This window comes from Strongylocentrotus purpuratus, unplaced genomic scaffold (genome assembly GCF_000002235.5).
Source record: "Strongylocentrotus purpuratus isolate Spur 01 unplaced genomic scaffold, Spur_5.0 spur5_scaffold_21, whole genome shotgun sequence".
NCBI lineage: Eukaryota > Metazoa > Echinodermata > Echinoidea > Camarodonta > Strongylocentrotidae > Strongylocentrotus > Strongylocentrotus purpuratus.
Genome location: NW_022145607.1, coordinates 29,090,469 through 29,108,272, shown reverse-complemented (window position 1 = coordinate 29,108,272; position 17,804 = coordinate 29,090,469). Strand labels below are relative to the sequence as shown.

General features: G+C 36.0%; 1 long non-coding RNA gene across 1 annotated transcript; it reads left to right on the top strand.

Moving 5' to 3' along the window:
• The first annotated feature begins 7,276 nt into the window (after window positions 1-7,276).
• On the top strand, window positions 7,277-10,350 carry LOC115928010. Its single transcript, XR_004065815.1, has 3 exons — window positions 7,277-7,498; window positions 8,346-8,504; window positions 8,932-10,350. It is a non-coding gene; the product is annotated as an uncharacterized LOC115928010 (long non-coding RNA).
• Window positions 10,351-17,804: the final 7,454 nt, after the last annotated feature.

Below are 17,804 nucleotides of genomic sequence, written 5' to 3'. Positions count from 1 at the left end.
GGGGGGGGGGAGGATTGATGATTTTTATTCCCTGTCACGCCCCCGCCACTATCAGCATCCACTATTTCATAATAATTATGCAAAACGTCATTGATGTGTGTGTACTGAGGCCGCGAGACTCACTGAATAGTACACTATCATTATGAGCGAAACGTAACATAATTTTCACATAAATGTCAATGTATTCTGCTGTTTGTGCTATGTGAAGAGTTATGTTGTAAAACTTGGTGCTATTAAACGTGATTAAAACTGTTCATTTTCTCTCTCTTAAAACCAAATCATATTTCATTATATACCCTCTCTCATTTATAATTAATATTGACTGAGAGGTAGACGTTGCAACAACGATCGCATTCTAGTGTATTTAAAAAATGTTAGTCGTCCGGATAAGTTTGGATTCAATGATAACTGTTTAAAACTAAAATAATATTTGAAAGACAAATAGTAAACAGAACAGCCAAAAAGCCAGACCAAAAGTTGCCAGAGAAACTGTTAAAAGCAATTTAGGTGAAAAGTAGCAAAATAATGTATAGTTGAGAAAATATGTGATTTCTATTGATAACATTGTACGTTAATTATATTTGTTCTCACAGCTTTATTTTGATGTTTGAATGTGAATACACACCTCATTAGTGGCACACACACACACACACACAAACAAAAACCTCTCTTATTTATCATTATAGTCTAGGAGAGCCAGATGGGTGTTAACTCTGTGTTAACGCCCTTCTGGTTCCAGACAGAATTACCGTACGTACTGTTTCTCTAGTAATTGACTCTCTCCTTCTTTCTCTCTCTCTCTCTCTTTCTCTCTCACACCCACACCCACACACACACACACACACACTCTAACTCTCTTAGCATATCTTTCTATCTTCAAATCGCATCTCTCTCTCTCTCTCTCTAACTCTTTCTCATTCTTTTTACACATCATTCTCTATTAACATCGTCTGGTGAGAGCCAGGCACATATGTCTTTATTATTGACCCCCTCTCTCTTACTCTTTTTGCACGTCTTTCTCTTTTCAACCGTCTCCTCTCTCTCCCCCCTATAGTCCCCTTTTCTTTACACCACGTTCAATGAGATGCAGCTCCAAAAATACCAGTAAAATACCATTCAACCTAATAATAATTTTTTTCGACGCTCATTTGCATAATCACGGGATGAATGGTACTATTTACAATATTGAAATTTGAATATTTTAAAATGGTATACCATTGGTATACCATTGAACTGTTTGTTGTAAGGGCAGCTTCACTAATAATTATTAATTGTTTACGATTAGATAAATAACTTGATAAAAGTTCTAAAGGTGTGTCCCTAATACTGCAATATTTCAATTTGTGTGATGAAATAGAATGATTTATAAGCTGCTTTAATTAACAATAACAGGCTGTTCATGTAAGCAAATGTATAATAATGTACATTACAGAGTCATATGAGTGGGACCACAGGCACAAAACAGCAGTTACTCACGGTAAAGAGACACATATCAGATCCAAAATTACTCCAAATTGAAGAAAAAACTAAAGATTCATCATTGTTCCTGAGGACTAGGGTATTATTCCTTGCAGTTGGTCAGCTTTGAACGTTGATCATGAAGAAAAATTCTCGAAAAATAAAGCGGAATCACAGAGCAAATTGTATGAGGGACACCTAGTTTTCTCAAAGTCACTACCAGTGAAACACCATTGACCATACAATTCCACCATTGAAACCAAATTGACCATAAAATTCCACCATTGAAACACCATTCACCATACAGACTCTACCATTGAAACACCATTCACCATACCGATTCTACCATTGAAACACCATTGACCATACACTTCCACCATTGAAACACCATTCACCATACAGACTCTACCATTGAAACACCATTCACCATACTGACTCTACCATTGAAACACCTTCCACCATACACTTCCACCATTGAAACACCATTGACCATACAATTCCAACATTGAAACACCATTCACCATACAGACTCTACAATTGGAACACCATTCACCATACAGACGCCACCATTGAAACACCATTGACCATACAATTCCACCATTGAAACACCATTCACCATACTGACTCTACCATTGAAACACCTTCCACCATACACTTCCACCATTGAAACACCATTGACCATACAATTCCAACATTGAAACACCATTCACCATACAGACTCTACAATTGGAACACCATTCACCATACAGACGCCACCATTGAAACACCATTGACCATACAATTCCACCATTGAAACACCATTCACCATACAGACTCTACCATTGAAACACCATTGACCATACAATTCCACCATTGAAACACCATTCACCATACAGACGCCACCATTGAAACACCATTGACCATACAATTCCACCATTGAAACACCATTCACCATACAGACTCTACCATTGAAACACCATTGACCATACAATTCCACCATTGAAACACCATTCACCATACAGACTCTACCATTGAAACACCATTCACCATACACTTCCATCATTGAAACACCATTCACCATACAGGCGCCACTATTGATACACCATTGACCATACAATTCCACTATTGAAACACCATTCACCATACAGACTCTACCATTGAAACACCATTCACAATCATACACCACCATTGAAACATCATTCACCATACAGAATCCACCATTGGCACACCATTGAAATACCAATTACCATTGATGCTACCATTCAAACACCATTCATTTACCATTAGGTTTTTTTTAAGGGTACCCTCCTGTCACTGCCTCTCTCTCTCTTGATCTCACTTCATTATCATTCTATTTACGTCTCTTACTCGTTTTACGCTCGTTTCATGACCGTTTAATCGATTTTTCTTTCATTTCCGTGTTTACGGAATAATAATTGTCCACACCCCATCAAAACGACCCAGATCACTTCCTACAATTCAAAGTTTACTGTTCTTACCTTCGTATTTTGAAGTTCGAAAGAAAGTTCACCCCCTCGATTGGCTGTTCTTTGATGTTTAAACTTCGCTTAAAGTAGAACTATTCGACGATGTACTGGTGATTTGTGCAAATCAAGATGGCGTCTAGGTATATATCATCCAAACTAAACCGAACCTGACACCACGAATGCCTTTACAAAGCTAACGACACTTTTCACGCATGCTTGCATGTCGCGCAAAATAGGCAAATAGAGGGACAAAATATTAAACCATTGTCACTGCACGATGCAGATTTATGGGCAAAAGATAAGCCTCGCTGAACTTTGTAAATAGATCGTTATGGAATAGGTGAATAATATGTCAGCATGACACATATGGCCCGAATCCACAAAGGAGGTTTGTGGATAAACTGGCCCGAATTCACAATGGAAGGTTAGTCGACAAACCAAGGTTTTCGTACGTCAAATGACGCGTTTTAGACCTTGGTTCAGACCTTGGTCTGAAATACATTTAACAAATTAAGGAGATTTGTCGACAAACCAAGGTTTTTGTACGTCATATGACGCGTTTTACGTTTGAGTTCAGACCTTGGTCTGAAATTACATTTCACAAAGGAGGTTTGTCCTCAGACCAAGGTGTATGTACGTCATCAGACCCGAATTTTACAGACTGCTCAGAGGGGAGGTTTGTAATTTCTCAAACCAGGTCTGAGAGGTATTAACCAATCAGGATGCAGCACTGCGTGGAGATAGTTTTCGCTCGATTAATTTTATCCAAATATTTCACCGCCAAAACAATCTGCGATTACATCTGGTCAGCCCGATTTTAGTGCAATTGAAATCTCTCTATTTCTCGATCCTTTACTTAAAATCGTAAGTATAAAACATGTACATGTAGTCGAATCCATACTCTTCACTTTATTGACATTTCAATATATGATATGCTTTATAAATTTCCATTTACCATGAAATGTTCGGTGTTTTCAAATCCGACGGCCTATTAGTTTTGTTCTCCAATCAGTCCCATGCATGAACATTTGTGCTGACTTTAAAATAGACTACGATTCTTTGAATTCGTCTCGGGAAGATTTCCTTTTCCTACAGCCACCTAAATTAAACAAAAATACGGGTACAGCTTAGAATGATATAAAGTCTATCTTAGACTTATATGATATATAAAACATGAACTAGGATTAGCCTAGATTTTAGGTGGCTGTCGCAAAAGGAAATCTTTCCATCGTCTCTTTCAAATCTTTTCCCCTTCAAATTCCAAACTTGATCCTGCCTGAAAGTTAAACAGAAAACAATGGCCATTCTGTATTTGATCTATCTCAGCAAATTCTCAACTCAAGATTGCTTGATATAGGGACAGAGCCTAGACTAGGCCGTATGTGACTGCTTGCGAGGCTGAATAATTACAATGACTCAACTTTTTGTACGGGAGTGTCAGTTTCTTCTCCTTGGCGTTTAATCATTCGCTGTACCTTCACTCCTTGAAAACTGTACATGATAAAGCATAACAGGAATGCATAATAAGTATGTGTTCATGAATATAAGTTTCACAATATTAAAGCAGCTATAGCATTCTACTAAATCAAAGGCATTGTCTGAAATCAGTGTCTAACTCCTTTTCATGTTTGCTTGTTAATCTTATATAACAAGTCAGACACTTGACAAATCTCTCTGAACTTTAGGTAGAATGTCATAGCTAACAAACAATTAAACTTACATTATCTTTATCATGTCTAATTCAGATTTAACTCGGTTTCAGCTAATAATGTGACCATATTTAGCGAGCTTGAATGACTTTATCATAGTCAAGGAACACAATAACAAAGTCATAACCTTGACTTGTCATTCACACAAATATGCTCACATTCCTCATCCGTTTTCATCATAGAATGTCTTCTTCTGCATCATACGTTTAACTTTACTATTTCTTTCAACTTTAAGCAAAACCAAAATATCAATTATAGATGTATGACATATTAAATGTTCAATAAATATCTCTGGTAAGGTAATTGTACTATCATATGTGTGGGTACACAGTTTACACATGTTATACATTTGCCATACAAATTACTGCTGCTACTGTGTAAGTTTCATACAATGTAAACAACTTAAAAACTACCTTTTTTACATTCATTTTCATAATGCTCAAATATGTGGTTTAATTTACCTCTGTGCCTCCATAATACTGTAGAAACAGCTCTCAGGGACAAAGGATGCTCCCGAAAACCACAGATTTTCCTCACAAAACAGAAATCATGTAGCAAACATGATCATTTCAAATTAGCCAACAACAGGTGGCGCCAAACCAGTTTCTGACCTTTAAACTAGAAAAACTTAAGAACAGTCATAGTAATCTTTGAACAAACGCCCTCTGTTGTTCCATTATTGCAATGTCAAGCTAAATCAATAAATACTAAATAAAATGACTTTAAATGGCAAATACAAAATTACAACTTTCACACCGTATGAATATGAATATGATGATAATTCCAGAGTTCAGGGACTGAGAGAGCTCCGAGTCGAGTCCGAGTCCAACGCCCAAGGCGGCGGGGGAGCTCGCACCCCTAAACCATGGGCTGGAGTTAGGCCTAGGGGGCCTAGGGTAGACTATATCTGAGTATGACTGTCATGTTTAATTTTGTCTTGTTGTCAACAATGCCATGACACACGCCAATTAGTGTAGACTATAGGTCTAGGCCTACACTAGTCTAGTTATTAAAAATTCATTATATGCCAATGCCAGGCTCTAGGCGTAGCAATGATGTCCATCACTTGTTTCACTGGTAAATATAAATTTAAGGGGCATCAGCAATGACAATGTTCCCCAAAATGAATGGCACTGACAAGGTAAGCTTTTAATAAATTTAGATCTGGTTCTAATTGTCTTAAATAACTGGCTTAATTGGCTTGGTCTCCAGAGCCAGGAACACCCATAAGGTCACAAGCACAAGTAACATTTCTTTATTTTAAAAACATTGTTTCATTTTATCTTCACTCCAGTAAAGATGATAGAAATGCAGCTGATTCAGCATAATGAGCTGGAGCACCTGGAGGAGAAGCTGGAGCAATATATAGCAGCACAACCGGGCAGAGGCCTCTGCTATTTGGAAAACCCGCTGGAGGATGAGCCTTTTGTCTTAGATTGAGGTACTTTGAATTCAAATTCTGTATTGGGAAAGTTACCGAAAACATGGCCAAACTACCTGACGAATATTGTTAACATAACTATAAAAAAGGCTTCTGTTGTAAAATCCAACCCTAGTCTCGTTATTAAAATGCAGAAATACTTCAATTCACGTTGACCGCCTAAATTCACTGTCCGTTTGCCCCGGCGCTCCGCTGGTCTGCCTACGACCGTGCAAGCCCCCAATGCCATGCACATGTGCGTTTACATAGACTTATTCAATTTCTAAGCATTTTCTGTCATATACCATACATTGATGGATAAGTTATGATATTTTTTTTTTCTTCACATGGTAGGTGATGAAAGCATAATTTTCATAATTTGTGTGTGGGGCATTTCCCAATACTGTTATTTGGCTTTAATACATGAGGAAATTATTCAGATTATGTCTTGGAAACAAGTTTGTGATTTGTTGTTTTGTGTACTTAAATTTTACAAAAGGTGAAGCCGTGAAAGAGATTAAAAAAGGCATGACCAATTTTGTCTTTTATGTTAAACTGATTCACACCGTCAAAAATAATAGTCTCGTTATTAAAATGCAGAAATACTTCAATTCACGTTGACCGCCTAAATTCACTGTCCGTTTGCCCCGGCGCTCCGCTGGTCTGCCTACGACCGTGCAAGCCCCCAATGCCATGCACATGTGCGTTTACATAGACTTATTCAATTTCTAAGCATTTTCTGTCATATACCATACATTGATGGATAAGTTATGATATTTTTTTTTTCTTCACATGGTAGGTGATGAAAGCATAATTTTCATAATTTGTGTGTGGGGCATTTCCCAATACTGTTATTTGGCTTTAATACATGAGGAAATTATTCAGATTATGTCTTGGAAACAAGTTTGTGATTTGTTGTTTTGTGTACTTAAATTTTACAAAAGGTGAAGCCGTGAAAGAGATTAAAAAAGGCATGACCAATTTTGTCTTTTATGTTAAACTGATTCACACCACATCTATAAATCAGGATAATTTGTTGTTTTAAGTGACAGTGACAGTTGGGGATGCAAAAATATAATAGCATAAACCAGCAAAAAATTATTTATTTGAATGCTTGTTTTTCTTCTATTTTTAAGGGTAATTCGATCTAAAGGATGCACGGTGAGAAGGCAGCATGCCGTGTCACAGTCATTTGTTTGCCAAATGCAGAGTAGTGAGGGATGTTTTCGAAGCTGTTGCCAGAAGAAAGGGACAAGTCATAAAGTTTCCTACAAGTTACAACAAGGCAAAAAGTAACTTCTATTCAAAACCAGTTTTCCCAGTACTGCAGATTTCCAGGAGTTGTGGGTGCTGTTGATGGGACACATGTTTACATCAGGAGCCCTGATGGGGCAAGAGCCAGGTACTACATCAATAGCAAGAACAGGTACTCCATCGATGTTCAGGTGAGAATAAATGAATACATCATGACTGGATCCGGCACGGCTTTCCCTTTAGGCCTTTTTTTAGGTTGCAACATTTTCACATTAAATATATACTCTCTAGTCTTGTGTGTTTTACATCCATGCTAATTCATTGGTGACCAATGCAAGATTTTTAGTGGCCAAATGGATATTAAAGTAATATTCCCTTACCGGTACTCATATCACTGCCTTTGTACACAATTAAGATTATCCAATGGATAGTTAAACTTAAAACTCTTAACACATCTGTCGTTAATATGCTTTTAACGAAAGGGAAATTGGAAAAATAAACACTTGTTCCATCCATCTATTGGCAATATGGAAATGACCTCTAGGTTTCTGATAATTTGTTGATGGCCGTTGGCAATTGGGCACTGTTTTTGCCATTGATCAATCAAAGAAAAAACACAAAGAGAAGCATGTAAATTGATCAATGGCAATTACCACTATATATGTTAAACTTTAGAAGCACAAACAGGTTCATTTTCCATACAAAGATGAGTGAGTGGGTACCCCTCCCCACCCCACAAAGCATGTGTTGTTGTTTTAGGCTCGAAATGTTTTGTTAACAGTGAGAGTATTTTTGTTTACATTGTTACAAGATAAACAATAAAAAACATGAGTTAAAAATGAAGAAATACTCCATCAGTCAATAAATATAAGGTAATAAGCATGATATTCCAATTTTTGTTGTATAAATAGATATTGAAAAGCAATTATCAAATATTGAACCTCATTTGCATTAATTACCATAAATAACAAATGAAATTGATACATTTCACGGCCAATCTGAACTAATGAATGCCAACATGTTATTTCATATTGACAGTTTGTCTGTGATCATGCTGGGAAAATAACTAGTATCGTTGCAAGGTGGCCTGGACTGGTAGCAGCCACGATACCAGGATCTTTTCTGAGTGTGCACTGAATTGACAGCTTGATGCTAGGGCAAATGAATAACAGTTGATTCTTGGAGATAGACTATAGGGTACGTAGATTATTTCATCATATGAAATTATTTATTTATTCTTTTTCTTACTCAATCTTGTTTCCTTTTTTTATATTTGGCCAACATGTGACATGTTAGGAATGTTCATTTGGTAATATAGTAACAACTGGCAAAAAGTAATTAATTCAAACGAGCTCATGTGCTTTTAAATTTCAGTTCACAGATGACAAGTAATGTTTTTGATATCTAGATGCAACTGGATTAGTTCTTGTTTAAGTGGAACCTCATAGTTTTTGTATTAGTGACACAGGATGGAATAATTCCTGATTATGTGTACATATACATTGTATCCTTTTCTATAGTATTACCCCCCCCCCCACCCACCCCCCTCGAAGCAAAAAATGAACAAGTTGTAATTAAGAATATTGTTTAAGATATTGTTCATTTTTTCCTTTCGATTTTGCAGGTATCCATGCCTTCTCTGCCTCATCAGAAGCCATTTCTTTATTCAGAGGATCGACCACAGATGTGCTTTAAAGGCCATCTGCACTAGTTCAGTCAAAGAGGATTAGACAATCCAGCGAAGTCACTGACGGGTGGCTATCTCATCGATTCAATTCTCAATTAACATAAGAAAAAGAGGATCATGGGGGACCAAAAGGCACATATTGGGGTAGTTTTCTATATAGAGGGAGCATGTAGATACAAGTAGTACAGTGGGGCTTTAAATCTTCACACACAAAAACGGGAGATGTGCGATTGAGCGCATATTTATTAAATGCAAGGATGAGGACGTTCCATGCCTCAATCAATCTAAGAGAGAAGTTCGACACTTCTTAATTATTGTTATGCTTTTCTGTTGCCCATATTGGGGAAATTCACATTGTGCAAATATAGCATTGGTTTGGCAAAGTAAAGCCTGAAACAGCTGACACTGGAGTTTACTAACAAGCATTTATTGCTTTCTTAGCTGTCAAGTAAAATAACCACCACTATCTATCTATTTAGTGAGCTATACATTATTTGATTAAGGATTCCACAAACATTTCCAATATATACGGTAATAAGTTATAAAATACAGATTTAACTCAATTGCAACTGGAATTACCTCAAAATGTATTTCAAAATACGGCCCCTCCCTGGTGTTCCCACAATACTTCGTAGTTTATGCAGCATTACATCAACAACCTGGGTGTTGAACTGTTGATTATCGATCCGTTAAAACTCTTAAGAGGTAATTCGATTTTTTTTTTGTTATGCCAAAAACTGCTGATGTAGGCACTGTCTCATCAATGTTGTTATTTTTGAGGTAATTGTGATCTCTGTTGACTTTCAAGCCCGCAAGTCACTACAAGGTAAATGACGGACATCATTTTTTTTTGGACATGTATTATAAAGTATTTGGTTTCTAGAGGTTTTAAATATTACTGATTGACTGCCTAATATCTGCTGATACAAATGTTTCAGTTAACAATACTAAAAGACTTTGTAGTGAGAAAAATAACAATTTTGTGGTGACATAAAAGATTTACCACATGGTCTGAATGTAACAGTTCAATTTAAGTGTTTTGTTTGATCCATGATATAATATAAACAAAAACAATTTTGCGATTCGATTTTCACTTTGCATAAGGTCTAAACCGTCAAATGCGTCATATGACGCACATAATCCTAGGACTGTCTACAAACCTCTTTTGGGAATTCGGGCCAATATGACCCAATTTCAAAAGTCACATTAACTTGCGCATACCTGTAAATTGTGAAACAGCACATATGCTTGAATACATTGAATATGTTTTGTGAAACAAACATGTTTGAAATTCCATCCATAAAAAAAAAGTATAATTGCACATGTGGTTAAATGTATTTATTGTGATTTTACACTGTCGCTCATATAGGAAGTATATTTTTGTTTTACCCCAATTTATGGAATTATTTTTAAAATAATTTAAAAATAATAGATCTAGATAAAAGTATACATTCTCAGATTTTATTGAATATGATTTGCAAATGTGTGTTTTGCGTGACTGCTAAAGCATGTGTATGCTTCTATGCTTATCAAATAGGGGACCTACGCCCTTAAGTCATAAATGACAGTAATGAGGATTAATGCCCCACAAAAGGGCACTAATATAGCACATCGACACGGTTTTGATCCTGAGGCCTCACAGTTACGAGGCCATTGCTTTGTTACTAAACCATGACTGTACGCAGTGGGGGCTAGGGTAGGGAGCAGTTTCCATAAATAAAAAAAAAACACAGAAAATGCAATAATTTTTCAATAATTTATTGCACTTTACCTCGGTCCCCAACATAAACAAATCCTCTGTGTGCCCATGCCTTGAGCCATAATGCATGGCCGCCACGAGGATTTAGATACGCGTACGATCCTCTCTCTCTCTCTCTCTCTCTCCCCCCCCCTTTTTTTTTTTGGGGGGGGGGGTGGGTTTGCATATGTGTGTGTTTGCATGGTTTTGCATTATGTATTTTATTGCGAAAGAGAAGAAGACGACAGAGAGAGAGAGAACAAAAAATGGGTAGAAAGAGAGAGGAGGGACGGTAACAGAAAAAGAGACAGGGAGGGAGAGAGAAAGAAAAGATGGCCATAGAGGAATTTATTTAAATTAATATTATATGGAAACTAATCATTTACCAGTCACAATTTTTATGTAAAAAAAATGGCCAGTTTGGCCATATAATTAGGGAAACAAACGGGGAACTAGTTAAAATATTAATTAATTGACCATTCTAACAAAATAACTATATAGATCTACAGTAAATAACAAGTATAAACTTAAGACTTTGAAATATGGAAAACAATATACACGACAAAACTAAAATGGCATGAATGGAGGATGTGCGACTTGCAATCAAATGAATTAATATATTAATCACAATAAAAACTTAATTCATATTAAATCAATATTATTATTAGGTGATTTTATTGACAAGAATTTGTAGCCCCCAAAACAATAAGACTCTTACAGTTAATTTAAAAGAGCCCTTGACAACCTAATATTTATTAATCTAACGAAGGTTTTGAGGTGCCGATGTCAAATTGTTCTGGGTCAGATTAAGTGCTTCACCAGCACTAAATTAGTTGAATTTTCGAAAATAATTACGATCGTGTTACACGATGTTGCCACGATATCAATTGTGTGACGTCAGTATCTAGCCAGATGAAAATCAATACAGGTTGCCCTAATTATTGTTGACCCCTCCCTACCTACCCTATCATTTCCTGATAATATATTCAAATGCGTATAGTGAAGAGGCGCTCAATTTTTACTCTCATAATTATGTCCAACACTATACCATCCGACAATGGAGGCGATAGAGCGCCATCTAATATGTAGCTCAGCAAAATTTGATAATCAATATCGTCTCTGATCATCTTTCTGTTTACGTTTCTCTATCTTTCTTGTTCTAAAGATTTGTTATATCATTTTTCATCATCCCCCCCCTCTCTCCCTCTCTTTCATTATCTTTGCAGTAACGGATGTCATCAAGGGCGTATCCATCATTATAAAAAAAAAGGAGCCGCTGCTCCGTCTAGGAGAAGATTTTTTCTCATGTTTGTAGATAATTCCACTGGTCATGAGTACCTGTAACAGACCATAAAGCTGGCTAGTGGACACTCCTTTATTTTTTCACTCAAAGACAAATTTTTTTGTTTTAAATGATATTTTATTTCCTTCCTCACAATTTCACATAACAAGAAATTCACATAACAAGAAATTATCAAGATAAGCAATATAAAACAAGATCTTTGATACAAGACATTTCATAAGTTACATCAATCAATGAACATAGAGAAAAAAAAAAGGAAAAAAAAAAATTTGCATGTAACAGTGAATAATCAAAATAACAGTAGAGGAAGGTTTAAAATTACATATTACCATCTTATCACAACACTCTCACACCCCCCCCCCCTCCCCTCTAGCCCACCCACACCACCTTTCACACACATAAACACACATACAAACACAAACACACACTGCATGCAACCTGTTCCCTCAACTCACACCACACAAACTCTTAACCCCCCCCCCTAGCCCACCCATCTCATCATACCCCCTTCACGCCGACACACACACTGCATGCAACCTGTTCCGGTTTGTCCACCTGTACACGAGAGAGAATTAATAATACTAATAATAATAATAATACCCACATCCATTAAAGTAAAAATGCATCGATTTGTTCCCATTTCTGTAAGTGCATCCCCAGTTTCCCCTTTTTGAAGGCTATTTTGTATTCCTCGTCTCTGTAATTTTTAAGCATATGTACTGTTTTCTGTACAGATGGCAAAGTTCCTTCTTTTCTAGAAATAAAAATGATATACTTTACTAAAAATATGATACAATTTATTACAAATATTCTCGCAGTATTGCCGGATATTCCCATAAAAAAGGGTTTCCAATCATCAATGTCAATTTCGATTAAATGTAACTTTTGAATTACCTCCTGCCATAATCTTTTAACTTTAAGACAATCTAAAAATAAATGTTGGTATGTCTCTACTTCTAGTCTACAAAAGGAACAAAAATGGTCTGACTCAAAACCAAATTTAAAGAGCTCTCTTTTCGTATATACAGCCCCTTGTAATTGTTTGTATTGAAACTCTCTATGTTTATTACAAAGCATTGCACATTTCATCCTTGTGAATGTTTCTTTCAACTCCGTCATTCCAAGATCAAATTGACAGTTGCCATCTGTAACATGTAATGTATACTCTTTTTGAAGGTCTTCAATGAAGTAATCATATAACCGCCTGGATTTTATATCACATAGTTTCTGTAAACGTCCAAATATCATCAATTCTATTTCAAAATTTTCAGTGTCCACTTCCATAAAATCACTTTGTATCCAATCGTTTCTAATTGCTGAAAAGATCTTTTGAATTCTAAGCAAGCTTTTAGTTTCAAAACCCAAATTTAAAAAATGTAAGATCGGTTTTAAATGACCTCTGACAATTATATCTGATGCTTGAAGTATACCTTTCTGAAATAGTTCGACATCAAAAAATGTTTTATTGCTGAGACAAATACACTTGTTGCTAAATATAATCGGATTATTCTTATTTTCTCCAAAGTGTCTGCATTTATCTAATTCTTGCCATGCCTTCAACATGTCTTTATAAAAAGATGGTATACCCTTCAAGTCCATTTTATTTATATCATAATTACAAAGAAATATAATTCGACCCCCCAGTGATCTGAAAAAGTGGTCAAAGGTTACTTTCCAACCTGAATACTTTTCTCCATATAGCAACCGTTTGATCCACATTATTCTCTGAGTCTTGATAAATATCTTAAAATTCGTTACTCTGAGTCCCCCAGCGCAATAATCTTGATATAATATTTTCCGTTTTATTCTGTCTCTCCCTCCCCAAATAAAATTAAAAGAAATCTTTTCGATTTCTTCAAAAATGTTTTGTGGGACTGTCATAAGAGACGAAACATAATTTAGTTTTGAAAATACATATATCTTCAACAATTTAATTTTGCCAAACATCGTTAAATCTCGTTGCTTCCACCAACCGATTAGTCTTTTGATTTTGCTCAAAATTTCCTTATAGTTCAAATCATCTTTTATTTTGGAATGACGTGCGAAATATACCCCTAGGATCTTTATATGTTGTACCCTATGTCCAAAAAAAGGTAAACCCGGCCTATCACTTTCCTCTCCTAACCACATAAAATTTGTCTTATCCATATTTATCTTCAACCCACTTAATTTTTCAAAGTTTTTGAAAACTTTCTTCACTTTATTAATTGAATCCATATCTTTTAAAAACAATGTAATATCATCGGCATACAAAACTTGCTTTATTTCTTTATTCCCGAATCCTACCCCTTTAATGCTCTCATCTTTCCTAATATAACGAGCTAGTAATTCGATAACTATTACAAATAAATATGGAGATAGGGGGTCACCTTGTCTTACCCCTCTATTAATTCCAAAATATCCTGTTGAGTGTCCCCCGTTCATCACGCAACTGCTAACATTAGTGTAGAGGGTTTTAACCCAAGAACACAAAACTTTACCAAACCCGAACTGTTCCAAAGCTTTAAATAAAAGTTTATGGGAAATGCAATCGAAAGCCTTTTCAAAATCTACGGCAATTAAAAAGCCTACAGGCTGATACAAGGACTGAAAGAATGTATCATCAATTAACCGAACCGCTTCCCCAATATTCCGATCTTTAACATAGCCCACCTGATCGTAATGAATAATATCCTCCAATACCTCCTTTACCCTTGTAGCTAATACTTTCGACAATATTTTATAATCTACATTTAAGAGAGTAATTGGCCTATAGTTTTTCATGTACAAAGGGTCTTTGCCTTCTTTCTCAATTAGTGTAATTACCCCCTGTCTCTGTGAGTTTGATAACATTTTTGTTTCAAAACTTTCATTAAAAGCCTCCACTATTGTTTTCCCTAAAGTGGGCCAGAACGTGAAATAAAACTCTGTCGAGAAGCCGTCATTGCCTGGTGATTTGTTCCATTTCATTTCCTTTACTGCCTGATAGCATTCTGCCAGTGTTATCTTGCCTTCACAATACTCTTTATTTTCTTTACTTAATTTTGGTAATTCATTTAAGAACATATTTTCAATATCCTCTGTAATTTCACCATTTTTACATGCATATAAATTCTCGTAAAACTCCCTGATAATCTTCAAAATCCCTTTGCCATCCCTCACAGTTTCCTTATTTTCATTATATATCTCCTTAATCACACTTTTCCTTTTATTTGACTTTAGTAATTGTTCAAAAAACGTTGAATTTTTTTCTCCTTCTTCAGACCATTCTGTCCTTGAACGGACTTTTAACCCTTGACGTGAATAGTCGAAAAGCTTCTCTAATTCCATTTTTTTCATGTCAATTTCATCCTGAATATTTTTATGACAATCAATATTGATCGTCAATCGATATTCCAGGTCTTTAATTTCTTTTTCCAATTTTGCAATGTGGACTCTTCTGAGTTTTGCTCTTTCACGGGAGAATTTCATTATATATTCTCTTAATTTCATTTTCATAAAATCCCAAAATTTAATTTTGCTCGTTATTTGATTCCGCCAAGTTTCCTCTATTTCAGAAATCTTCTTTTTTACCCCATCTACAAAATCTTTTTCATTACATAGACTACTATTAAACTTCCAATAGGATTTCCCATAAACAAAACTATCGACTAAATTGTTAAATTCTATTCTAACTCCAGCATGGTCAGGTGTAATAGAAGGCAAAATTTCAGACTTTCTTATCAACTTGTCTACTTTCGAAGAAATGAAGATATAATCCAATCTACTCTGAACTAATGGCTGCTTCTGTCTGAAAGTGAATTCTTTCTGATTAGGATGACGCTTACGCCACACATCAATTAAATCAAGCTTATCAAGAAAGTCTAATAATGAGTCCCTATATTTGCTTTTCGAAATATTACTTGCACCCATGTAATCTAAATTATGATTCATAATAACATTGAAGTCTCCTCCAATTATCAAGGAATATTCTTGACTAAATACAGAACAAATTATTTTATTTAGATCAGACAGAAAATCACATTGGGCGTTTTCTTTATTCCTTGTGGGAAAGTACACGCTTCCTAATATTAGCTTTTCGCCTTGACATTTGCCTTTAATGATGACGTATCTTCCCCCTTCGTCAATTAAGGTTTTTTCCACCACAAAAGTAATACCTGGTTTAAACATTACAATAACCCCCCTACTGTGGTTACTCCCGTGGCTAAAAAACATTGAGCCTTCCCAATCACCCTTCCAACTGTATTCAATGTCTTCTGTGCTAAAGGTTTCCTGCAAGAATATCATATTTGCCGACATTTTGCACCACTGAAAAATCTTCTTTCTTTTAACTCTATCTCTCAGTCCTCTGACATTAATTGAGAGTAATTTTAAATTAACCGACATCAAGAACTATGAATCTATATCTGTAACAAAGAACCTTTAGAAATGTACATAGTGGTGACAGTTTCACAGTAGATGGGAAGCTTGATGCATTTCCAACTCTAGGAAAAACAAACGCTTTCAAGTTAGATTGCAAATTAAACAAGTACAGGCAGACATCGGAACCGGAAAACATACCACACATACCATCACCCCACCCTTCAACACTATCAACCACATTCATACACATAAGCATAATATATGCTGGCATGTTCGAAACCCCTCCCATCACTTATTCTAAATCATGGCGTGGCAGCCTTTTACACAAAGTATTAATACAGTCTTCTTACTGTGACCCAAAAAAAAAAAAAAAACCAACACCGAAAATAAAACAGTAACTCCAGACGATATAACTTGACCTCATAATTAACGGATTCAGATAATGTGTAACTAATGATACTTTAGCCCCAGGCTCAAACGGCTATATATAATATTTTAAAAGAAAAAAAACGTAATAAACGAACGTAATAGATAAACCCCGTGCATACTTTAAGCTTCAACAGCTTGTACCCCACCAAATGGCTTTTGGTACCATTATAAACTTTACAGTATATAAGGAGTTCTTTTTTAAGAAAACGAATTAATTAACTTTTGAACTATTCCTCTTCTTTTTTTTTCCTTTTCCTTTCACTGTTAACGACCGGCTTAAGGTAACCGTAAAAGGGCATTATTTATTTTCCCCTTTTAATTTCTCTCAAAACAGAGTCTAGATATAAAATTTATAGTTGATTTAAAGACCTCGCTGTTGTCTAAAACTGGCTGGGGTCGAGACTTTTCTAAATAAAAGAACAACGTCCCGCCCATCTGCCGTCATAGACAGTGACCACAAGCAGCCGGTGACGAGATCTAATTATTGCTTCACAAGGCACTAACGTTAATCCTCCTGCTAAGATTGTAAAATTACATGGATATTTACTATTAAAGGGGGGGGGGGGGAGCAGAAACAAATCGACAATTATGTTGTATATTTCAGATGCCATTTATCTCGATCAACTGAAATGTCTAGGACCAGCTGGAGACGAGACTTGTCTCAAAACACGTCCCGCCCTCCTGCTGCCGCAAAGACCATTCAGCCAATCAGCATGTCCGGCGTTGGTGACCACGAGAAGCCGGTGACGAAAAGAAACAAAAGAAACACTTTCGCCCTCCAGCTCTCGCGGACCAATCATAGCTGAGGAAGCCTCTCACGTGTTCATGGCTATTGATTAGTTGGATTACTTTGCTCACCAAATGGAAAAGGAAAGAGAAATGCGATGTACATGTATGTATTAAGTTACACACACAGACACACACACATGCACACCAAACCACTCCCCCTCTCCATTTGTAAATATCTTTAAAAAGAACCCGTTCTATAATTTGCGTTGT